The sequence below is a fragment of the Gouania willdenowi genome, chromosome 6 (assembly GCF_900634775.1).
Source record: "Gouania willdenowi chromosome 6, fGouWil2.1, whole genome shotgun sequence".
NCBI lineage: Eukaryota > Metazoa > Chordata > Actinopteri > Blenniiformes > Gobiesocidae > Gouania > Gouania willdenowi.
The window spans coordinates 22695251-22721097 of NC_041049.1; the positions used below are offsets into that span (position 1 = coordinate 22695251).

The window sequence follows — 25847 nt, forward strand, 5'->3', positions numbered from 1 at the left end:
AATCACAATGAGACCGCCCTGCAGAGCTGCTGGAAGAGAGAAAAAAACATTAAGTATATTTCACCCACTTTGACATAAATAAAAAACTTTTTTCCCATAAGTAATTCATGATTCATGTTTTGATTAACTGAGGCACTTCATAGACTAATTGCATGAAAATATTGAGTACTTTTACTGTGTACTTTTTGAGTAATCATTTGTCAAAATCATATACAGATCACAAATGTAAGGATTTTCATTTAACTTTGACATGGAATAAAAGATAATTTTCCTTAAGTAGTCCATGATTCATATTTCACTGAACTTAGTACGTCCGAGACTACTTTTGTTTTAAGTGACAGTACTTCGCTATATTTGAAATAGATTCCGTTACAGAGTAAAATAAATCCCGCACGCGGACGGGAGTCTGCTACATTTGTGCTTTTGAACGTACCCTAGAGCTGTTGTTAGGATCAGCTAATAGAATGTGTATATGTCTATTGCCTGCTTTGTTGATTCATGTGACGTCATTCACATTGCTGCATTGCGACAAAGCGAGAGCACTAAATTCTGATGGAGAGCAGGAAACTTGAGATTCTGCCTTCTGAAATCATCAAAATGCCCATGTTTTGTGGAGTTTACGACTGCTCCAATCGTTCTAATCGAGAAAAGGAAAGGGGGGGTGTTGTGTGCGGCTCAGAGCAGAGTGTTTTTATGCCCCCCGAAGTTTTCTTAATGCCCCCCCATTTAGTGCTTCCTGGCGCCGACCCTGGTCTCCCGTGCACCTTGTCCTTCAGCAGTGCCAGATAAGCCACTGTGCGTCTTAACGCATTGAATTTACTTCATCGAATTGACAACCTTGACATTTATTTTATTTTATTTATCCAGGTTAGACACACCATGTCTTGTTCTCATGCACATTATTTTGAAATGGTGTTCTCTAATAAATTTTAATAATAATAATAAAAAAGAACCTAGTTTTATCTGTATACACGTCTTTTGATTTTTTTTATTGCATGGGAGAGATGCCCCCCCCCTAAAAAAAAGAAGAAAAAAAAAAGTAAAATTTAATCAAAGTCACAGTACTTTTACTTAAGTAGATTTTTTTCTGTACTCTTTCCACCTCTGGCGCAAAGTCGCAAAAACTGCAAAACCTACTTTTTCTACTCCTCCTTGGGTTTTGGTCCAATCAGCGTGAAACTTGGCACGTAGAGTCCTCAGTTGGAACTGATTTGAAGTTGAGGAAAGAATTTTGTTCGGATCAAAAAATTATTATATACGAGTAAAGTTTCTAGCTAGCTATAAAAATGCTGTTACATATCTTGATCAAAATAAATGCTAACAACACCAAATCTGAGATCCTTGATTGGAATGTGACTGTGGGGGTATGAGACAAATTTGAATAATTTAGGCCTCTGGGGGGCACTGCAAATATGGGAAATGTATATCTCTTAAATGGCAAGACTGATTTTTACCGAATTTGGTAGGTATGACCTTGGGTTGCTCCTGTGGCCATATCGCGGAGTTAATTGAGATTGGTCAAAGTGGGTGTGGCTTATTACAACATAAACAACAAACATTTATTTCAGAATTCCTATTATTAATCAGAGGGGGGAAATTGCTTATTTCAACTCAAGTATGATGTTGAGAGCTGTGAAATTTACAAGGTATGTATAGAAGAGCACACAGACCACCCATACCAAAAAAGTGTGCCACTAGGTGGCACTATAATGGGTTCAAACACATTCTGGCCTGTAACTTTCACATTTGAAATCACAAACTTCATTAACTTTATATCCACATGTTCACTGCAAATGGCACATTGGCCTGTGTCCTGACGCTCGCCACAAGCCCGTCATCCTTCGTGATGTAATTCCATGGCCTCTGCAAAACCTGGGGGGCTGAGTCGCGCGGGAAGGCTTGGCCCCCTTTCATAACTGCTTGCAGTTATTATTATTATTCCCCACGACAAGTGGAAAGGGGATATAGGTTTGAGCTCCATCCGTCTGTTTAAGATAGTAAGATAGTTAGTAATTTGATATTCTGATGTGCTATTTTTTTATGTATACTGCTAAATTCTTAGATTTTGGACATTTAGGAAAGAGAGTTTTTAATACCAACCAATTTGGCAGGGGATGTTTGAAGACTGTCTTTTTGTTATTATTATTATTATTATTATTATTATTATTATTATTATTAATAATCTGATTAACGACTATCACTGAAGGCAGGCCTTTGCTGTAATTGGCGATGAGTGTTGACATTGCTGTGATTTTCATCCAGTTTGTAGAATTATCTTTAGTTAAGCCACACAAGTGTTATCGTTATCAACATACTTAAGCATGTGCTACACCATCTAAGGCTATGTTCACACTGCAGGCAAAAGTGGCCCACATTTAATTTTTTGGGGCTCAAGTGACCAGATCTGAGTGTGACCAGATCTGAGTGTGACCAGATCTGAGTGTGAAAACTCAAATCCTGCCCATATCTGATTTTTTTTTTTTTTCTCAGATCAGAGCACAGACTTGAAGCCATCCATTGTTGATACAATCCCTTTTTTGGCACAATAACATGGATTATCCTTAGCTTTGATACATGAGTCATGTAAATAGTTTCACTACCAAAGCTGGAGGTTGATGGTGTCTCCACTGAAGTGACCAGAATCACCATTTAGTCGGGTCAAGGATTGTGTTACAAAATATAATACAATTGACGCTGCCAACAAAACTTCAAGTAAAGTGTTACCAGATAAACACACCTGCCTCATCTTGTACCACATGTTGATTTCTTAAATGACACAAAAGTGACCGAATCATCAAGTTATTGCACAGAAGTTGTCAGCGAAATTGGACATATTTGGCCGTTCGTCACACATTCTCGACATTCAATCACCTTTGTGCATTAGGTCTACTTTGCAAGGTTGAAGAAAGACTGGATCATATGGGTTTTTGTGAAAGGCGTAACATTTGAATGTATATCGGTTTTTTTTTTAAATCCAAGTGTTGACATGTGTTAGTCAGCCCTTCTTGTTTTGCTTGTATCTCTTAGTTCATCACCTGCTGAAGTGGTTGAAGTGTTGCACCACAGTCAGAGCCCACCCACCATGCATGTCAGACCTTGTGTCAGTCCCTGGGCCGGAACATTCTTCGTTCCGAAGCTTGGCTGCCTTTTCCTGTGTTTATCTGCTTGTGTTGTGACCTCCATACTGTGGGGGATGGACGTCATGGAGGTAAGATCCTGTTTTTTGTAGATACTGTATTTTTTGGGAGAAATATTGGTAGCTGACAACATTGAGTTGCTTGAGTTCCATGTAAACTTGGCTATATAAATACAACAAAAATGTTTGCATTGAATCCAAATAAAAGGTTGTGGTTTTTCTTGGTTTTTTCATACTGGGAAACTATCACATTGTTTATTTAAAACTATTCTGCAGAGAAGAATAAACCAAAACTTCTTCATTCCAGAAATTTGCTAGTTATGTGTAAATACTTGGTTTAAGTTGTTGTCATCAGGTTGTTGTTGTTAGGTTTATGGGTCACTTACTTTTTTACAGAGTAAAAAGTTTTTACAGTGCAAGATTTAGCTGCTCAGTTTAGTATAGTCAAAGATTAAAATTCTAAACTATTTAATTAAACTTAATGACTGGCAAATGCTTGATACAACACAAAAAAGTGGAAGCTTGCATTAGCTTCCCTTGTTGGTATGTATTTACCATCACCTCTCTATCTCCCTCCTGCCAGATTAAGAGGAAAGATCAAACCCTCATCCAACAGGTTCGGACCGGCCACCGAGGCTTCTGTGCACTAAGACCAATCTCTTATGAAGAAATTCTTGAAGAGGAATTCATACTCTACACAATTGCTTGGCCAGAAACTCCACTTGTGCCTTTTAATTATTATTTTGAAAAGACAAGTGGTCCGGCATGTAGTGAATTAGCATTATCCCAAGGAGAATAGGAGGCCGTTGGCTCATAGGGGATCAACTGGAGGTCAGAGTAGAAATGAAGGATCACTACTGCAGACCTAAGACGACAGGAGGAGATGTCTTACTGGCTCGTTTATCAAACATGGCATTGAATGCAAGTGTGGCTGGGCAGGTGGTGGACCATGTCAACGGCACCTACACTGCTGTGTTCCCTTTACTCTGGAAAGGAGGAGTGGATGTTGAGGTAATTTTAAATTTTGTCTTCGTTTGTTAAAATCTTGTAAGCTTCTTGCTGAGGTTACACATAGCCTTTATTTTGAATGTACTGATAACATCGCATATTTTCTTCTTTATTAATAATTGTACTCAGTAGATGGTCCTGTGTATTTATTTAATACATTAAATATAATTATGAAGACCGACTTCTGTGTTTGAAGAAAAGTTCACAAACAGGTTAGGTTACATTAAAGGTTGACACACGCCAAACAACGTAAGTATGTTTATGAATCAGCTCACCAGAGTCCTTAGCTAGTGTTACGTCACTTGATGCAGACAATACCTTTGAGAAAGTGATCCTTCATCTCTGTATTTACTCAATATTTGGCTCTGGGCTTTCATTTGTTTTTTTGAGTCTGTCCTAACTAAGACGATGGTAATTTGGCAAATGGGATTACAGTTGCAAAATAAGTAGGGCCATTTTGAGCCCTTTGCACAAAATTGCACAACAATATGTAATTCCAGACAAACCAGGAATCAAAAGATAAGTCGCTGGTTTGATTGACACAGTACAGGTTTTTTTGTCACGGTTGCAGAGAGACAAACAGGCCCAGAGGTCTGTAACTTCACCAGGTGATTAAAAGTAAAAGCATATCCTCAACGTGGTCTAGATTCATGGTATCTGTTGGTGGCGCAGCCATCCTCACAGCAAGAGCAGGAAATACCGGACAACAGAGGACAAAACTCACAGAGCCATTGAATCACTTTGGGCTGCACGCATTCATCATTGTCAATGAGTGGAAGGCTTTTATTTAATTGCACACTGGTATGTAGCCACATCCACACTAGGGATCGACCAATATGGGTTTTTTAGGGCCGATGCCGATACCAACTTTCTTCCATCAACCTTAGCCGATGACCGGACTGTCAATTTCTTGAGCCGATACTACTATTGCTCCCTCAATTTACATTATCAAAACTAGGTAAAGATGATAACAAAACAAACAAAAAAAACATTTATGGAAATTAACAAAGGTGAGGTAGAACAACACCAAGTAAAAAATATTTAACAAATAATAAAAACAGGGATGTAGAACAAGAACATGTAAAAAAAAAAAATAGTGAGATATCTCATGAAATATTATGAAAGAGAACTGTTTGTCCTCGTCCTGAAAATAGCTTTTACAAACGTTAGCCTGACTGAAGATATATTATATTAACAGGATTATTGAGTATAAATATATATAATTATAGTATCGCCACAAGCCAGTCATCCTTCGTGACGTAATTCCATGGGCTCCTCAAAACCTGGGGCCGAGTCAGGGATATAGGGATAGGAAAAGGGGGATATAGGTTTGAGCTCCGTCCGTCCATTTAAGATAGTAGATAGTTAGTAATTTGATATTCTGATGTGATATTTTTTTATGTATCCATCTAAATTCTTAGATTTAGGAAATTTAGGCTCCTCCATGAACCGCCACCTTAACGTGGTGGAGGGGTTGAGTTACCCGAATGATCCTGGGAGCTATGTTGTCGGGGGCTTAATGTCCCTGGTAGGGTCTCCCAGGCAAACAGGTCCCAGGTGACGGGTCCGACTAAGAGCGGTTCAATAGCCATATATGGACATAAAACAACAAAGGCAGTTCACGTTGCCCGGATTGGCGCTACCGGGGCCCCACCTTGGAGCCAGGCCCGGGGTTGGGGCTCGAGTGCGAGCGCCTGGTGCCGGGGCTTTGCCCACGGGCCCCCGGCCGGGAAGAGCCCCGAACGGACGACGTGGGCCCGCCCTCCCGTAGGCCCACCACCCGCAGGAGGGATCATATGAGGCCGGTGCAATGTGGATCGGGCAGTCGTCCAGGGCGGGGGCCTTGGCGATCTGATCCCCGGCTACAGAAGCTAGCGTTAGGGACGTGGAAATGTCACCTCTCTGGCGGGGAAGGAACCTGAGCTTGTGTGCGAGGTGGAGAAGTTCGGACTAGATATAGTCGGTCTCACCTCGACACATAACAAGGGCTTCTGGAACCAGCCTTCTCGACAGGGGGTTGGACTCTCTTCTACTCTGGAGTCGCCAATGGTGAGAGGCGCCGGGCCGGGTGGCTATACTTCTTGCCCCCCGACTTAGTGCCTGTACGGTTGGAGTTTACCCCGGTAGACGAGAGGGTAGCCTCCCTCCGCCTTCGGGTGGGGGGACGGATCATGACTGTTGTTTGTGCCTATGGGCCAAACCGCAGCTCGGAGTATCCACCCTTCTTGGATTCCTTAGAGGGAGTACTGGAGAGTGCTCCTTCTGGGGATTCCCTCGTTCTGCTGGGGGACTTTCAACGCTCACGTTGGCAGCAACCAGTGAGACCTGGAGGGGCGTGATTGGTGAGGAACGGCCCCCCTGATCGGAAACCGAGCGGTGTTTTGTTTGTTGGAACATCTGTGCTCGTCACAGATTGTCCATAACAAACACTATGTTCAAGCATAAGGGTGTCCATATGTGCACTTGGCACCAGGACACCCTAGGCCGCAGGTTCGATGATCGACTTCATAGTCGTGTCATCGGACTTGCGGCCGCATGTCTTGGACACTCGGGGTAAAGAGAGGGGCGGAGCTGTCAACTGATCACCACCTGGTGGTGAGTTGGCTCCGATGGCGGTTAGACCTGGAAGACCCAAACGTATAGTGAGGGTCTGCTGGGAACGCCTGGCAGAGTCTCCCGTCAGAAGGAGCTTCAACTCCCACCTCCGGGAAAACTTCAACCATGTCTCGGAGGAGGCGGGGGGACATTGAGTCCGAGTGGGCCATGTTTCGTACCTCTGTTGCTGAGGCGGCTGATTGGTGCTGTGGCCGCAAGGTAGTCGGTGCCTGTTTGTGGCGGCAATACCCGAACCCGTTGGTGGACACCGGGAGTGAGGGATGCCGTCAAGCTGAAGAAGGAGTCCTACCGGGCCTTTTTTGGCCTGTGGGACTCCGGAGGCAGCAGACAGGTATCCCGACGACCAAGCGGAGTGCAAGCCACGGCGGTCCGCCGAGGCAAAAGCCCGGACATGGAGGAGTTGGTGAGGCCATGGAGAACCGACTTCCGGACGGCTTCGAAGAGATTCTGGACCACTATCCGGCGTCTCAGGAGGGGGAAGCAGTGCACCGTCAACACTATGTATGGTGCGGATGGTGCGCTGCTGACCTCGACTCGAGACGTTGTGGATCGGTGGGGGGAATAACTTCGAAGACCTCCTCAGTCCCACCGACACGCCTTCCATCAGGAGCAGGGCCCAGGGACCCGAGAGTGGGCTCTCCTATCTCTGGGGCTGAGGTTGCCGAGGTGGTTAAAAAGCTCCTCGGTGGCAGGGCTTCCGGGGTGGATGAGATCCGCCCGAGTTCCTCAAGGCCCTGGATGTTTGTGGGGCTTGTCATGGCTGACACGACTCTGCACATCGCATGGACATTGGAGGCAGTGCCTCTGGATTGGCAGACCGGGGTGGTGGTCCCCCTTTTTAAGAAGGGGGACCAGAGGATGTGTTTCCAATTATAGAGGGATCACACTCCTCAGCCTCAGGAGGGTCCGCCGGATAGTTGAACCTCGGATTCAGGAGGAGCAATGTGGTTTTCGTCCTGGCCGTGGAACTGTGGACCAGCTCTACACCCTCAGCAGGGTCCTTGAGGGGTCATGGGAATTTGCCCAACCAGTCCACATGTGTTTTGTGGACCTGGAAAGGCATTGACCGTGTCCCTCGGGGATTCCTGTGGGGGGTCCTCCGGGAGTATGGGGTATCGAATCTCCTGATAGGAGCTGTTCATTCCCTGTATGACCGGAGTCAGAGTCTGGTCCGCATTGCCGGCAGTAAGTTGAAATCGTTTCCGGTGAGGGTTGGACTCCGCCAGGGCTGCCCTTTGTCACCGATTCTGTTCATAACTTTTATGGACAGAATTTCTAGGCGCAGTCAGGACGTTGAGGGGGTCCGGTTCGGGGGCCTCAGTATTGCATCACTGCTTTTTGCAGATGATGTGGTCCTGTTGGCTCCAACATACCGTGACCTTCAACTCTAACTGGATCGGTTCGCAGCCGAGTGTGAAGCGGCCGGAATGAGAATCAGCACCTCCAAATCCGAGTCCATGGTTCTCGACCGGAAAAAGGTGGAGTGCCTTCTCCGGGTTGGAGATGAGGTTCTGCCCCAGGTGGAGGAGTTCAAGTACCTCGGGGTCTTGTTCACGAATGAGGGAAGGATGGAGCGAGAGATCGACAGGCGGATTGGTGCGGCGTCTGCAGTGATGCGGAGTCTGCACCAGTCCGTCATTGTAAAAAGGGAGCTGAGCCAAAAAGCGAAGCTCTCGATTTACAGGTCGGTCTACGTTCCAACCCTCACCTATGGTCATGAACTTTGGGTCATGACCGAAAGAACAAGATCACGGGTACAAGCGGCCGAAATGAGTTTCCTCCGTAGGGTGGCTGGGCTCTCCCTTAGAGATAGGGTGAGAAGCTCAGTCATTCGGGAGGGGCTCAAAGTAGAGTCGCTGCTCCTCCGCATCGAGAAGAGCCAGATGAGGTGGCTCGGGCACCTAATTAGGATGCCCCCTGAACGCCTCCCTAGTGAGGCGTTCAGGGCACGTCCCTCCGGAAGGAGGGCCCGGGGAAGACCCAGGACATGCTGGAGAGACTATGTCTCTCGGCTGGCCTGGGAACGTCTCGGGGTCCCCCCGGAAGAGCTGGAGGAAGTGGCCGGGGAGAGGGAAGTCTGGGCCTCCCTACTGAGGATGCTGCCCCCACGACCCGGAAACGGCTAAGCGGGAGAAGATGGATGGATGGATGGAGTTCATCTCGTCAAAAATGGGAACAAAAACAAAAGTTTATGTTTTTGTTCAGTGTACAGTATACATGGCCTGAAATGATATGTTGCTTACACAGACTAAACCAATTGAGAAAATGACTTGAGTTGACTCAAATTCTGAGTCGATTCATCGTTTAATTAGTGTTATAGGAGCCAATGGGTCTTATTTTCCATCTTGGGCATGCTTTGTCCACATTGATTTTAATGAAGCACCCACTGCCCTTACTTCTGACATTGAACTGTTGCCATGTCACCCAAAGGAGCATGGAAAAGTAAATTGAGTGCTAGCTAACTAGCGCTAACTAACTAGCATCAAAAGTTTGCAAAAAAAATGTGGTGTGAAGAACAAGTGTATAAGTGGTACCACTGCATGCTTCTGTAGGACTTAGTTTATGTTTCTCAGGAGGAAAGAAACATAGGAAGGATGTCTTTTTTTTTTATACTAGAACTAAAGGACAACCACAGGCTGGAAGCACTTTACATGAGGGTGTGTTACTTCAACTGGTCATCGTATCAACTCTTAATGGTTTAATGTTTTAACTTAATGATTTCATTTGATTTCCTGGTTTTGTTCATTTATTGGATAAATATTGATAAAACTAAATTTGATAACTTTACTTAAAAATAATGTTAATTTGCTTAATGTTTGAAGGAAGCTGTAGTTGTTATTGAATTACAAGCCCATAAAAGATATGTTGTGTTACAACATAGCAACAAGCCATTGCCCATTGTCAAAGCTAAACATTGTGAAATCATAATTGCTGTTTTACTGTTGTTAAATGTCTAATTTTATTTTTTATTGTTGAACTTGGAAAAACTTCTGTTTTATTTCAATTTTGCACTGTGGTTGTTTATTTAGGCAATGTTGCTTGTTAGGCTTTTAATTAAGTAAGACTTAAAAAGTCATTTTTTTTTTGCGTGGTGGAAAGCTTTGGACATTACAAATATTCAATTAAAAACTAGCATATTGTCTCCAATCTGGCACAACCCCGACTTTAGAATTAAAAAAAACACTGCTCTATCTGAAGACATGGGAAGAAAATGGAATCACTCATCTCCAAGACCTCTTTGAAAATAACAAGCTCATGACATATAACAATCTAACCCAAACATTCAATATGAATAAAAGTAATTTTTTTACAGTAATTACAAGTAACAGAAACAATCAAGAAAAACACTTCTGTAGATCCAATTGCCTTACAACCTCCAGAACTGGCTATATATATGAAGAAAATCTCAACAAAATCAAAAAAAAAAAAAAAAACTCTCAAAAATATACAGAGCACTCTCGAACACTAACTCTAATCGCTTACCAATCGCTAAATGGGAGGCTGAACTTTCAATCACCGCGAACACCGATTTCTGGACAGAAATTTGTTGTAATACTTTTAAGATGACAAAAAACACAAACCTACAGCTAATTCAATACAAAGTCCTCCACAGATCTCACAATACCCAACAGAAAATTTATAAAATGGGCTTCTCCCCAACAGACATCTGCTCTCAGTGCACCCAGGGAACTACTGATTCTCATTTACATGCCTTCTGGCTCTGTTCCCCAGTTCAACAGTTCTGTTCTCTAATTACTAAAAAACTGTCCTCCAGGATTCCTCTCCGTCTTCAGATCTATGTCTGATAGGTAGTGTTGGGGTGGTCAAGACCGGTCTTGGTCTCGAGACCGGTCTCGAGACCAAATTTTAAAGGTCTTGGTCTTGTCTCGGTCTCTGAAGCATTTTGACTCGGTCTTGTCTTGGACTCGGGCTGCCCGGACTCGGGATTTTCCGTCAAGACCGTTCGAGACCAGCACTAATTCCTGCTATTTTTAAACTTTTTTATAATGTGATAATAACAAGGAGAAGAACGGGATAAAACAATCCTTTAGTCATTATTTAATCCACCCTGTATAATGACCGCAACCTTCCTTAATGTGACTGTGTGGTGTGTGTGTGTGTGTGTGTGGTGTGTGTGTGTGTGTGTGTGGCTGCGGTGTCAGTTTGGACCGCGGAGCAGAAGGGAGAAATGAACTAATCACCGGTAAAAATCCCATTAAAACTCTGTAAAACAATCACCAGTAATAAATATTATCTCCCTGGTAAAGACAGTAGCTCTAATAACTGGTAAAATGATAAACTGATGATATTACAGTCTGTGAAGGCTGGATAGGTGACGCACTTACTCTGCTTCTGGGTCCTAGTGCCAGCCGAGCGGTAAAGCCTGTCCCTTTTACCGTGTTTACTGAGGTCCGTGTGTGTTTAATAAGTCCGTGTGTGTTTAATAAGTCCTTGTGTGTCCGTGTGAAAGTCTGCATGTTTATGTCTCTGTCCATCCACTCTTTTCATTATATCCATGTCTTTTAAGGCTTTATTACATAATATCGGCTGTAGTCCGGGCCGCCGCCATCTTGGATTATGTCGTCACCATCGCGTCATCGCCGCGCATCACAGAATGAGTCAAATAACTGTAAAGAGGTCTTATATTAGTTTATTATCTTCATAAAGTGGTGTTTTTTGTGTCTTTAGACTCCAATTACATGTATGTATACAATATGTTCCCCACAATATAAACAGGTTCACAATATAATTATTTTTTATAGTTTCTGTTTCCAGAATAATAATAATAATTCTCAACAAGAACAATTGATTAATTTGTCACATGACTGTTCCAGGGGTTGAGTTTGTTTTATTTAGTTTCACATCTACCTGTAGATCTATGTTTTTTACACTGATGACAACTTGTTTGTAGTTTTATTTCAGAAAGTTTCACTTTTACAGTTACAGTTGGAAACCTTTGTTAATTGAATATCCTAGTTATATTACAGTAACCAAATTAAACTATATCAACAAAGTGAATTAATAAAAATGGCCTGTGTAAAGGCTTTTTCAAACTAAAATCTTATCTTGTGAAATCTGTGACCTGTTAAACCTGAACAACTGAAAGAATCAGAATCAAGAATCATTATTTCTTGGCAGAAATGCTATTAAACACTTGTTGTACATTCAGCTGACATAAAAATCTTGTTTTCAAATATGTAGAATAATTGTGAATTTATCAGTAGCAGTAGTAGTTTTAATATTTTAGTTAATTTTTTGCAGGCACCTTTTTTGTCCGTCAAATGTATTTAAAATAAACTAAAATTAAAGAGAAAATGTTATTTAACTGTTGAACCTTGTCATAATTTTATTTATTTTATTTTTTTTTAAATTGAAAAAAAAATGTTTTTGGTCTTGGTCTTGGTCTTGGTCTCGGCTTGTCTCGGTCTTGGTCTTGACTCGGTCTCGGCTCCCGAAAGTCTTGGTCTTGTCTTGGTCTCGGTGCATTCTGGTCTCGGGCAAGTCTTGGTCTCGGATAGTGCGGTCTTGAACACAACACTACTGATAGGAGACCTGACGAAGCTTGATCTTCCAGTAAACCAATCACAATCCATCCTCGCGACACTCACCATAACAAAAAAAACAATATTAGTGAATTGGAAAGATAAAAAATCCTTAAACATAATCAATGGCAAAATCTCCTCATAGAATATATTTCCATGGAAAAGATGTCAGCTCTCAGAAAAAATAAAATAACCTGCTTTGAGGAGCACTGGACTCCTTTTTTAACTGCATTTAATCTCGATTTCTTAGCCTAATGATCTAGCCTGCAAGCGAACTGCCAGCACCACTGTTTACTAACACACTAATCAAACTGTAGACCTGGATGTCCCTGGGCTTGTGGGGTGGCCTGGGTGGGTTGCCTGGGTGTCTGGGTGCCTCTTCGCGGGCGTGCGTTCCTTCTGGATGTCCTCCGGACCCTGGGCTGTTTGATTTTGCTCTCCTGCCCCCTCGTACACGTCTGGGAGGTCCGTGGGGCTGGGGGCCTGCATGTTTTTCTGCCACTCTTTCCCCTTGCTCTCTGTCTCCCTGTCCGGTTCTCCCCTCCTGCTTTTCCTTTGAGCTGGCGCCTGCTCTCCTGCTGGGTTGGACGTTGGGGGGTGCCTGTTGGCCCTGGGGGACTGGTGGGGGGAGCTGTGGCTTTCGCCTGGGGGGCGGGCAGGGCTGCGTCGGATGGGTTAGCTTGGGGGTGGACCCGTCGGGGGGCCTGGGGTGGTGGGGTTTGTGGCTCCTGGCCAGGGGGGTCTGGGGTGGGGGTGGCTCTGGGGGTGGCTACTGCTCGGGGGCGGCGCCTGCATCCTGGGTCGCTGGGTGGTGTGGTGCTGCCGTGGGTTGCTCCGCCTGCCTGTCTGGGCGCATCGGCTTTGTTCCCTTGGGCGCACTGTCGCCGTGGATATTGCTAGCGCGGTGCCCGCCCCCCCCCCCCACCCCCTCTTCCCCCTTTGGCTCACTTGTGGGACCGGCGTGGGCCGGTGTGCATGCCCGGTGGGCGTGCCAGTCTGCGCCATCTACTTCTCCGGTGGCCCGCCATGTGGACGGGCCGGGCTCGCACCAGACATGCCTCCTAAAATGAACACCTCACTTCACTCCCAGCTGGTCTGGCTCACTCACTTGGTGCACCACCACCCATACCCCACCCTTGGGGGCTGGATGGTGGGGCTGAAGGCGGAGGGTGCCGCCGCCTCTGCTACTGAGTAGTGGCGCGAGGGCTGCATTCCCACCTCAAAATGCCCTACCAATCCCTGTAATTTAAATCGCATCTCAACACACCACCACCCGGAGGGTGCGACTACCGCTTCCACCCTCCGGATCTATTTGCACCACATACACTTATATTGCACCTCATACATTCACTAAACAAACACATTCACACAGGGGATAGGTAAGTGCCTGTCCATTGGGGAATGGAGAGGCACCATAACAGGAAGGTGGGTAGGATCACATATTTGGGCCCGTCGGGTGGGGGCCTGACCCCTCTGTTGACCCCTCCCGGCTTGGTGTCTTGGGGGCGTCTGGGGGGCTGCTGCCTGGGCTTCCTGGCCCCCGCTCTTTCTGCTATTCTGGCTGCGTCCTCGAGTCCGGGGCAGCGCTTGGGTTTACAGTGGTAGTATCTTGCATATACATCGGTCTATGATGCACTAGCATGCCTTGGACTGTGGGATAAAACTTGTAGTGGGCTTAACTTTGGACACGTTGATCCCAAATACCTGTTTCAGGTATTACCACTCACTCCTTCCCTTTGCCCACAGCCACCACCATTATAGTTAAGCCTCATGCCTACAACTTCACATCTCACTCTCACTTTACAGTAATCAACTCTTTCCCACCCTTCCATTTCTCTACCTTGAATCGCTTGAATCGCTTGCAATTTATTTAATTGCAATAACAAACAAAAAAAAAAATGCATTGCTGTCTAAAAAAGATTGCACTTCTTGTAGTGTTGACCTTTGACAGCATGTGCAGACAAAAAAAAAAAAAAAGTCATGCTTTTTAATCCTGTGATGTTTGTTTTGTGCAATCAGAAGAGCTAAAAATGATTTAAATAAGATTGCAAAACATGGGATTTCACTTATATAGAGCAGTCAATCCGTTAAAAAATGAATTACTTAAATTATTGTTTACCGCAGCTGAAATTTGTATATTTTATCCGTTAATATTGGAAAAAAAGAAGTTAAGTGTTTGACAAATTTTGCATACATAGGATTTTTGGCAAAAAGCTTGTATCAAACAAATCTAATGAAAAGTAATTTGTCATTAGCAATGAAGTCTCCTGGTATATATGATAATTCGTTTTCAATAAAGTCTGAACCAGGATGCTGATTAAAGTAACCCCCAATAGGACTTGACTCATATCATTTAATGTTATATCTGTTTTCAGATAACTCTGGTTCACCCCAGCGAGGCTGTGACCGTGCTACGCAGGCTGACCCGTGACAATCCTGACAGAATTTACTTCAAAAGCGTTTTTCAGTCAGGGTTGTCAAAGGAAGTTGCTATGTGTAACATATGCCTGCAGTCAACAAAAAGGGAATTGTGCGACTACACCGATGTCCACACAGGTGAACCGTGGTTCTGCCTGAAGCCCAAGAGCCTGAGCTGTGATACAAGAATCAACCACTCTAAGGGTGGATTTCTGCAAACCCTCAGACCCTTGGAGGACAGGCTTTTTCAAAAGTGAGTGTCGTTGATTCTATCTTTTAATATTTTTTTCTGTTTGTGTGCATATGTGTGTATATGTTAAGAATGTGCAATATGTTATCGTTTGCGATATATTGTCAAAAACAGAATGTCTCTAAAATTTCCCCCAAGTTTTTTTTTGTCAAGAACTTATTATTCTCTGGAGCGGAGCGCTGTTCACGGGAGCGCTGCCTTGGAGCCCCCGCGGTGTGTGCCGCCGCTGCCCCTCACGCACACACCGACGGCTTACGTTAAGCTGCCGAGCAGCGGTACATCATGGACCACTACTTGGTTAAAGACCAGACAACCATCCAACAAAGTGAACCAGTCCAAGTTCCTCTGCCAGATCCACACAAAGTTCCGGCAAACACGGTGACAGAGATGAACCTGCCAGCAACAATTATGAACTCGAAACTCAACTAAAGCTAACTAAGCTATGCTAACTCACTGAAACACAGATTGGGTTAAGAGCTAACGCCAAAGACTTCATTAAAAGGTATAGACCAAGTAAAAGGTACGCTTTTCTGCACCATGCTTCGCTTCCTCGGATACTCCGGTCTTTTTGTGATATGTGAAAGGTCACTGAAACTCTGGTGCAGAGCAAACAAGCAAACACTGGTGCTCTGAAAAATTTATGTCTCGGTTCAGCTCAAGCGAAGCATGGTGCGGTCTTTAACCATGTGAGAAAGCAACCAGGACCAAACATTGGACTTTACATTGAAGCACAATTGTAACAGAGCAACTCCATCAGTGACAGCAGCAGCGGCACAGCTGCTGCTGCGTGCCTGCTGTCACAGTAGACACGAGCACACATTCACAACCCAGTGCTCCAGCAGCAACACATACTGTACATCCATCCATCCATCCATCCATTTTCAGATGTCGCTTTGTCAGCACAAACAAAAACAATTCCTCACTCCCTTCCGTATTTCTCCAACATCATTCATTTATTTCACTTAAGACCGAGTGCTGTAATAAAAGCCAAAGGGTGTGTATATTTACAGTATGCAACCAGGTTATCTTAAGTTTTTTTATTTTTCCCCTTTAAAGGTTTCAGTTTGTTTTTCAATTGCATTTTACAGGTTATAGGTCACATTAAGAAAAAGTTGTGAATTTTTTTTATCTTGGTCTCATTTTTTTACATTTGAACAGGGGTGTGTAGACTTTTATATCCACTGTAGCTTTAATCAGTTTTACCCGCTCAGAGCGTTTAAACAACATATCATCAGCGCTACAGAAGATCTGTGAAAGTTGTCTGCTGTTGTGGACAAGACCATCGATGCCAGGGGTTGTAGAGTCCTAAACATAGATTAATGATAACTTCTAATACTTAAAAATATCATCTAGTGGTGAAATAACTAATGCATCCTCGTATCCATTTATTTTTTGTTTAATCATTACGGTCTGGAATTATGTCATCAGGATCATTTAAATTAGGTTAATTTAAATTAAGTTGATTAAAACTTAATCAATAAACCTGCTCAGATTCAGTCAACCATTGATCCCTGAGGGGAAATTGGGTGACATTATTGCTGCTCTCATACATCTTTATATGACATGAATAATTAAAAATGAGCAGTCAGAATAATCCGTCAGTACATTTTATATTTACCTTTTAATTCGCAATATGTTTTTTTGTCAAAATTGTGCAGCCCTCGGTCAGACACTCATCAAGCCATGTTTTTGGAGGCATGGTTAAAAAGAAAGATGCTTTAACAAACTACGTACTGTAGTTGCAGTTACCTGACGCAGTCTGATTGTGGAATATGAAAGTATTTCGTTTGGTGTTCAAACAAGATAAATGTGTTATTCTTAAAGAGATCCTCAGTGCATCTTTCTTGTGCCATAAACTGTGACCATATTTTTAAATATTTTTAAAGCACCCTGTACAACCGCATTGCTTGTCCACAGGTGTTTAGTAGTGGACCACACAAAAGAGACCCAAGTGAGACCGGATTACTAGAATGTTGTTCAAGGTGGACCCAAGATGGAGACTCAGCAGTGCACTCAACACCCCTGCAGCCTAAAACAGTAACTTATTGATATTTGTTGCCCAGTAGTAATAAAGGAAGTTCGGTAAGGATAGACCTCCATCCTCCTTGTGTCTTTCCAAAAATTCCCTTTTGATTTGAGGAATGTTCTTATTCCAGATGAACATGGACATGTGTCTATTCAATTCCTTTAAAAATGTCTTAGGTATAAAGACTGGCACAGTCTGAAACAGGTATAGAAATCTAGGCATGATGATCATTTTTACCGAGTTGACTCTTCCAACAAGTGATAGGGGATGGCTCGATCACCTGTCCATATTCTGTTTAACTTTATCTAAAGCCCTCTTGAATTTGCTTTTAAACAGTCATAGTTGTAAGTTACACATACACCCGTGTATGTAAAATTGTCCCTGTGAATTGCAAAGGGGAAACCTCGGAGATCCAATTGCTGAGTTTTCTTGTTTTTTGGAAAAATAATACTTTCGGATGGATTTAGTTTGTACCCAGACACCTGTCCAAATGTTTTTACAAGGTTAAGGGCAACAGGAATGGTGGTTTGTGGATCAGAAAGAAAAACAAGAAGGTCATCCGCATAGAGGGACAATTTATGAGTTAGTCCTCTTCATATTCCCAAAAGTTGAGCAGATTCCCTCATCATTATTGCCATGGGCAATAAAAAGGGGCTCAACGGGCAACCCTGCCTTGTTCCACAGGAAAGAGCAAAAACGCTAGACATAACCTTATTTGTTTTGATTGAGGCTCAAGGTGCTGCATACAAAATACTAATCCAAAAACAGAAGATAGGGCGAAATTGCATTTTTTTTGAGCGTAGTAAACAAAAAATTGTATTCTATTCTATCAAACGCTTTCTGCGCATCAGGAGAGATCACTACTTCTGGCTCAATATCATTACGTTGGTAAATAACATTCAACAGCGAAGATTGCTGGAAATTTGTCTTCCCACAACAAACACTGTTTGGTCTGTGTGCACAACATAGAGTGACGTACATGCACTAATATATTCCATAAAATATCAGCCCATCAGCTCATTGAGTCAGCAGCTATTGTAGGTTTTTTTTTTTTTTTTTAAATGTGTCTAGTGTTGATGTATTAAAATTTATTTGTGTTTATGTTACTCATAATTATATATTTTCCTGCAGGAAGCCTATGATAATGATTATTTCATCCTGTTTTAAATTATACTATTGTGTCTAACAATTATTTATAATGTGCTTTTTTCAGTAATTTCAACATGAAAGTCCCTATTCTGTCTTCAGGAACACTTGATGTTACTGTGTATCCAAATTATGAAGGTAAAGTCTAGCATCTGCCATCTTTTGTACCTTGTATAATGGAGTCTTGCAAATGTTAAACTAAAACCTACGTTTTAGGTAACTACTTTGAGGTTATGAAAATTGCAGTTCCTGTTTGCAGTGGATGATGACATTGAGGCTAAGCTAATAGCCTAGAATTAAAACACAGCAGATAGTTTTGGCCTTTTGGAAAACCTGCTCTTAACTCACTCAGTGCCATTGATGAAAAAACTCGTCATTTGCTTTTAGCATGGAGATTACTAAGAATACACCCTGGCAGAGGTCCCTCATCACTATCTATGCTGTAGTGTGATGTAGTGACCACCTGGTGCCCTAAAGGTGGCAGCAGCGCACCTTTGGATGATAGATTAGCTAAGGGACGAGGGAGATTATGGAACTATGAAGTGATGTTGTGAAGTATCCAGCAGCTCACAGCACCACATACTAACACAGAACATGTGTGGACCTGAGTGGATTATTGATAATGTTGCAATCGTGAGATAAAACCATCAACTAACTGGGCCAAACCGGTCATCTCTGCGTGTCGGGAGGAAGAGGAAGTGATGACTATGTGATTGATGGGGGGAGCAGATACAAAATACAGTAAGCAAAACATTCAACTGTGAGCCAGATAGCTAAACAATAATAATTTTGCCATCAAAAGCCTTGTCTCAGTAGTGTTTTTTTTTTTTTTTTTTTTTTAGAAGGAAACCAACGTTCAGATGTTATAGTTTTCAATAAAGCAAAAAAAAATAATATAAAGATTTTTTTTTTTACAAAATGCCTATTTTCTCAGCTTTTTGCTCTAAAACTGAAGATTTGTGTAAAACTTTCTCTATTCAAATGCTGATTATGAAAGAAATAAACAAGCTAGAAACAAAAAAAAAAAAAGATTGTCATAGTACAAAGTATTCTGTGGGTCTTTAAAAATCAGTCAAAATGCTCTAAAACGGCAGGCACTGAGTAGGGTAGAAATTCTGAAAATGGCTGGCCCTGAATGAGTTCAAGTAACATAGATGTCAATTTTTACAGCTTTCTACCAACTTTATTTCAAATTGATCATTTCTGTTAATTGTCTGTAATGCTAGCATTCACTACATGTGCAAAACCGTGGAAATAACTACCGTTACATAGAGAAAAACAGGAAAAAAGACTACCTATTCCTGTACTTTAATATTCCTACAATTAGTTAATAATGTTCAGCATCAAGGGTCCCTCTGTTGAGGAGTTTTGATTGAGTCTACACTGCGTCACACCTTCACAGTTGAAACTCATATTTTAGGGAAAGTTGTAGGGCCGCACGAGCATGCTATTCTGCACTGAGCGGGTTGGTGAAGCCGGTCAAACTGCTTTCCACACTGCAGTCTGTTACAGATGAGGATACTTGGATCATGTGTTGATGCCACCATGCAGCAAGTTTGTCCAATTTATGCTTCACATACAAATACATCTATTCATTTTCAGTCACATTCTTAAAGGTCCAGTATCATGCTATTTTTCACTCATCTCAATTTGTTCTAAGAACCCCAAAAACATAGTATTTGAGGTTTATTCTCCCAAACAATGCACGGCCTTCATGCATATGTATGAGTGGGCATGTCTATAGACGCTAACTTCACACAACAGCTTTATTGCCATAGCGATTTTCTTTTGCTACGCACACACTCTTGTTATTGTTTTCAGCCAAAAAACTGCACACTATAGTAAAACACATGGATATTTAGGAGGCTATTGTGATTGTGAGTCCGACAAAAGCTGCTCCACGGTGTGTTTATCGCAGCAGCACCAGAGTTAGTCAGCTGTTTCAGCTGTTTCAAACACTCATCAGAGCTGCTATATCGCTTTCTTGTCATCCTCTCCTCTACTGATTACAGGAATAGTCTATTCAAGATGATAGTCCACTGTTTTGTCCAACCTCTGCGTTGCATTGGGTCACAATATAACGGGCACTAAAAATTAAACTGATTGTAACTGCTCCCTGGTTTCAACACTTTTTCTTTATCATCCTCCTCTGCAACTCATTCATTCATTCTCTGGTTCCGCTGCACAAAAACGACAATGCACATGCGGGTCAGATTGGAGTCGCAATTCGTTCACATTGGAGTGTGATATAAGTCACATTTTAAATGGTAATGTGAACGGACAGACAAAAAATTGGATTTGAGCAAAAATCCGGAATTGAGCATTAAGGCTTACGGTGTGAACATAGCCATTGTGTGCCGATTGATCGGCGCCAATTTCTCGCGCTGACAAGACTGTAAACCGATTCTGCTGCTGATGTGCAGATGTGTGCCAGGCTGCCATGTGGTCCGTGTTAACGGAGGGATAAAAGTGATGCAACTACAGTGTTGACGTGACACAGAAACATAAAACACTTACGTGCCTGCACAAAAAACACTTCATTGATCAGATGTATTAAAATACAGCTGCTCCGCGAGTCCGCGGACAAGTTGTGGTGACCACGCTGTTTGCTCGCTACTCTACAACCTGTTTTGTTTGTGCTTTTTTCGGTGAGAAAATTTTTGGTGGCTGAAATTTAGGTGCATCACTGCATACAATATACAGAGCAATAAATCGGTCCTATATAACAGCATATCCAATACTTAATTTTAAAGCTGATATCGGCCAATACAGATACGGGCTGATATTATCGTGGGGATTAACTCCCTCGCGTCACAACAAACTGCATACAGCTTCTCTAAACGATCATTCCGCACACTGGTAGAGCTACCTGTGCATTCATCAGTAGTTAAAGGGCCACACACACACACACTGACATTACTTCAAGTGTGACTTCGTGAAAGACGACAAAAAAGATTAGCGTCCGCTGTGCACTGTGTGAAAAAAACTTGAGCAAGCATCCAGCAAGCAGGCACAGGAATGTAAGATCCTGCTGCTGCTACAACATCCACTTCCACTGAGCCAAACACAGAGGGCTCATCTCCTTCTAAATAGGTGAAAATAGATTTAAGAGCGACAGGAGTTGAGGCTGCTGAACCAACGAAGCTTGTCACTGGCTGTGTATAGCGTTAAAAAATGTAATAATACTGTACAAGATTTAAAAAGAGACGGTTTCATTTAATGAAATTTTTAATGTGGAACATGCCTAAAGCATACAATTAGGCTGAAAGGTCTACTGTTTAACATCTTGTGCGTCACATTGTTGAAAAGTAACTTTTTAAGACATCCTAGACTGTTAAGACTTAAGGCTTCAGCGTTGTTTGCCTTTCTGTGCTGTCTCAGGAAGTCAAGTTTTGTTTAATCGCGTCAGCAAAATGGTAATATCATGTTTGGTGTTGGCTGTAGAAATTGTCAGAAGGATAAAAAAAACTTTCTGTTTCACCATATATCAATTGCAGCCATCAGGAGAGAAAATAGGGAGCCAAGTGAAACAGGCTTGCATTTGCAGAGGAGATTTCTTTAGATGTAAGTATGACTAAAATAATTGATTTAGGGCCCTACATTTTTTTGAGATAATGTATTTTTTTGCATGAATAGATATGGTGAGATTTTTCTTTTGGGGCTGGAGGAGGGTTTTTGTGATGTGGCTCAGGCAACAGGTTTCCATTTAGCTATCTTTGTACAGAAACATTGTGCTTGCTTGAAAGATTTTAACAAATATGAAATGTAATCAATGTTGGGTACTTTTGAAACTGTTAGATATGTTACCCATTCTTGGGATAGTTGATTGTAAGCTTCCAAGCTTTTGTAAGCTTTCAGTTCCTCTCCAGTACAGTAAGACTGTTTATGAATTAAATGATTGTAAAAATCAGGGGTTGCAAAGTCCAGAAAATCATCTGTCTTCAAACCGTATACAATTTTATGCAGCACAAAATTTTGTACCAACTCTTTAAAAACATTTGGAGGCATATTGAACAGATCCTGACACCTCAACACTGAACATGTAACAATGTTGCAGTCCCTTCTAAAAGTTTGGTGATCTTTAGTCCAAACATCACTATGCCATCGCAAAAGGCTCAAAAGCTATCTTCCTCCACACATTTCTAACCGTGTTCTCCAATATGTCGGAATACACACAAACTATGACGTCACTGCACATCATCTATAGACAAGATGAGCACCCACTCTGCCGTAACTCAACAATCCTTTGTAACTTGTCACTCTAGTGAAATTATTATTGTCTTTAAACTCAAAGGCATGACACTGTTTATTACTGGTATACATAATATAATTCTAAATAAGTCATAAATTACTGAAAGGCTCTCATGGGGGAAATATCCCTTCTTCCCCTTTTTTGATGCAACCAAAAGGGGAAAATAGATTTACCTATTGCCATCCCTGAGTACAAGACTGAAACATTCCATAGTGTCATACAAAGTTAAGATGGTACTTTTACATTTTTATGAGCTAAAATAGACTTCTTTTTTCTTTTGACCCTTCTCTAGGTCGGCTAACTGTGAAGAGTCAAATTGCCAAGTCCAAACCCTCTGGCTATTATTATAATGGAGTGTGGCGATCACTTAGCCATACTGAAGTTCACCAGTTTGATGTTTCATCCACCATTCAATGTTTAAGAGGAAAAGTGGTCCATATGTATGGAGATTCTACCATCAGACAGTGGTTTGAATACCTTAATACAACATTACCAGGTAGGTGTCTAAATAATAATTTGTATTATGAATTCTAAATAGCAGATTGTTTGGTTGGTTAATTGACTTTCAGACTGCAGTTGTTTTTTTTGTTTTTATTCTGCTTCTAGGTCTCCGGGAATTTGACATGCACAGTTGGAAAAAAATTGGTCCGTATATGGCCCTGGACCATGAAAACAACATCCTGGTGACGTACCGCTGTCATGGTCCACCCATTCGCTTTGGCAATGTCAAAGTAAATGAGTTGTATTACATTGCCAATGAAGTTGATAGAATTGCCGGAGGAGCCAACATTGTCGTAGTTGTTGGTATCTGGTCGCACTTCAGCACTTTCCCAATGGAAATCTACATCCGGCGGCTAATGAGCATCCGCAGCGCAGTGTCGAGACTGTTAGCAAGAGCTCCTGATACTATGGTGGTGATAAGAACTGCAAACCTTAAAGCTCTAAAATCATTATATGAGACTCTGACCAACAGCGACTGGTACTCACTGCAGCATGATAAGGCACTCAGGGAGGTGTTCAAAGGTATGAATGTTCATCTGGTGGATGCCTGGGAGATGGTTTTGGCTCACCACTTTCCACACAACCTCCACCCAGAACCTCCAATCATCAAGAATATGATTAATGTTCTATTATCTTACATATGCCCTTCAAAGGGGAGCTTGATAGTTGATGAAGATGGGAACCTAAAATGAATGAGTTTGTGTACTACTACAGTATCTATCTGTTAGGGTAGGACAGAGATGCACAATGCGCCGATCACGATCTACCGGTCGATCGCGATCTACCTGTAGATCGTGGAGGCATTTTGTGTTGATCGTGGGCGTGGGCTTCAAGACCTCATAAATGAAATGAAACCTAACTAGGGATGTAACGATTCACTCAACTCCCAATACGATTCAATTCACGATACTGGGTTCACGATACGATTCTCTCACAATTTATTTTACAAAGTGGGGCTGTAGACAAATGATGACTGAAAAATATTCCTTTGTTTTTTTTTTTTGGGAAAAAAACTATAAAAAACTGTACCGTTTTCCTTTTATTTTTCATTGTCAAAAGATTCCCTTGATAAACTATTCAAAACAATGCAATTTAACTAAAAATAAATCTTGAATGAAATAAATAAAGGAATAATACAAATAAAGAAGAAGCCTATTAATTTAAATTCTGGTTCTATAGTAAACAATGCAAAATTGCATAATAGTTTTTTTCTTTTCATAAGTGCAACTGAAAATTTATTTTGTGCCTTAACAATTGGACTTAAAAAAAAAAAACCAGTGCTAGTGCACTAATCTGTTCATTTACAACCTCTAATAATAAGTAGAAGATGATCCTCCACCAGCCCAGAGATGCTTATACCGACCCGACCACGTACATTTATCAGCAACATCTTAAGACAACCTACGTGTGTGGAGGCAATGGAAGTTCTTCTAAAGAACAAAGTTAGAAATACTGAAATGCTCTGTGTGCTACTGACTGGCCCCACTACATGTGCTTTTTATTGCTAGTCTTGGATGAAGTGAGCAGCAGCATTTGGTGCTTTACATTTGCAAAGTATTTTTCTTCATTGTATTTTTTTAAAAACGTATTTTAATCAAATTCAGTTTTTAAGTGTTATTATTTTTGTATTTTAATACAAAGAAGTGGAACAAACTGCCTGCAGAGCGGAAGTCAGCATCCAATGTAAACAGTTTTCAATCCAAGTTAAAGGCACTCTTTTTCTCTACGTATGACTGAGAGGGAGACTTTTAATGTTTTTACTGCTGATTTTAAATGTTTGTGCTGGTGATTTCATGTTCTTATTGATTTTTAAACTGTTAAATATTTTCTGTTGCACTTTTTAATCATGTAAAGTACATTGAATTGCCCTGTGTATGAACTGTGCTTTACAAATACTTTTGTCTTGCCTGTTATTGCCACAGTTATAACCCCCCAACACAGTAGATCATGAAAAGCTGTCCGAGGTAGAAGTAGCTTGTGAGCCAAAAAAGTGTGTGCACCCCTGGGGTACACTCGATCTCAAGCAACGTGGATTCTGTACCTCTCCTCTCTTCCTCCAGACTCTGGGACCTTGATTTCCAAAGGACATGCAAAATTTACTTTCATCAGAAAACATAACTTTGGACCACTCGGCAGCAGTCCAGTCCTTTTTGTCTTTAGCCCAGGCGAGATGCTTCTGACGCTGTCTCTTGTTCAAGAGTGGCTTGACACAAGGAATGCGACAGCTAAAACCCACGTCTTGCATACGTCTGTTGGTGGTGGCTCTTGAAGCTCTGACTCCAGCCGCAGTCCACTCTTTGTGAATCTCACCCTCATTTTTGAATGGGTTTTGTTTCACAATCCTGTCCATGGCGCGGTTATCCCTATTGCTTGTACACTTTTTTTGACCACATCTTTTCCTTCCCTTTGCCTCTTTATTAATGGGCTTGGACACAAAGCTCGGAATAGCCAATCTCTTGTGCAAGGTGCCATTGGTCGTCTTTTGGACAACTGTCAGGTCAGCAGTCTTCCCCATGATTGTGTAGCCTACAGAGCTAGACTGGAGACCATTTAAAGGCCTTTGCAGGGCACCAGGTGTGTTCAATATTGAACCTCTCCACAATATTCTAATTTTCTGAGATACTCAATTTGTTGTCAGTTATAATCATCAACAATAAAATAAACACTTGAAATATGTCAGTCTGTGTGGAATGTATACATTATACAAGTTTCACATTTTGAATGGAATTACTGAAATAAACAACTTTTTCATGATATTCTAATTTCATGACCAAATTTAGCATAAAAGTTTTAGCTAACATATTTTCATTATTTATCTCACTTTTGTCATATTTAGCACATTTTCCTAGATTAACACAACATTTAACCACATATATAGAGTTTAAAAAAATCATTAAATCTAAATCTAAATGGTATATGTTATATCTAAATGATAAAACTATATCTAAATT

The 25847-nt window shown here is 41.8% G+C and overlaps 1 pseudogene; it reads left to right on the plus strand.

The window, feature by feature from the left end:
* The window catches only part of LOC114465945 (NXPE family member 3-like), a 32876-nt pseudogene extending 9029 nt beyond the window's left edge, over positions 1 to 23847 (plus strand).
* The last annotated feature ends 2000 nt before the right edge of the window (positions 23848 to 25847 follow it).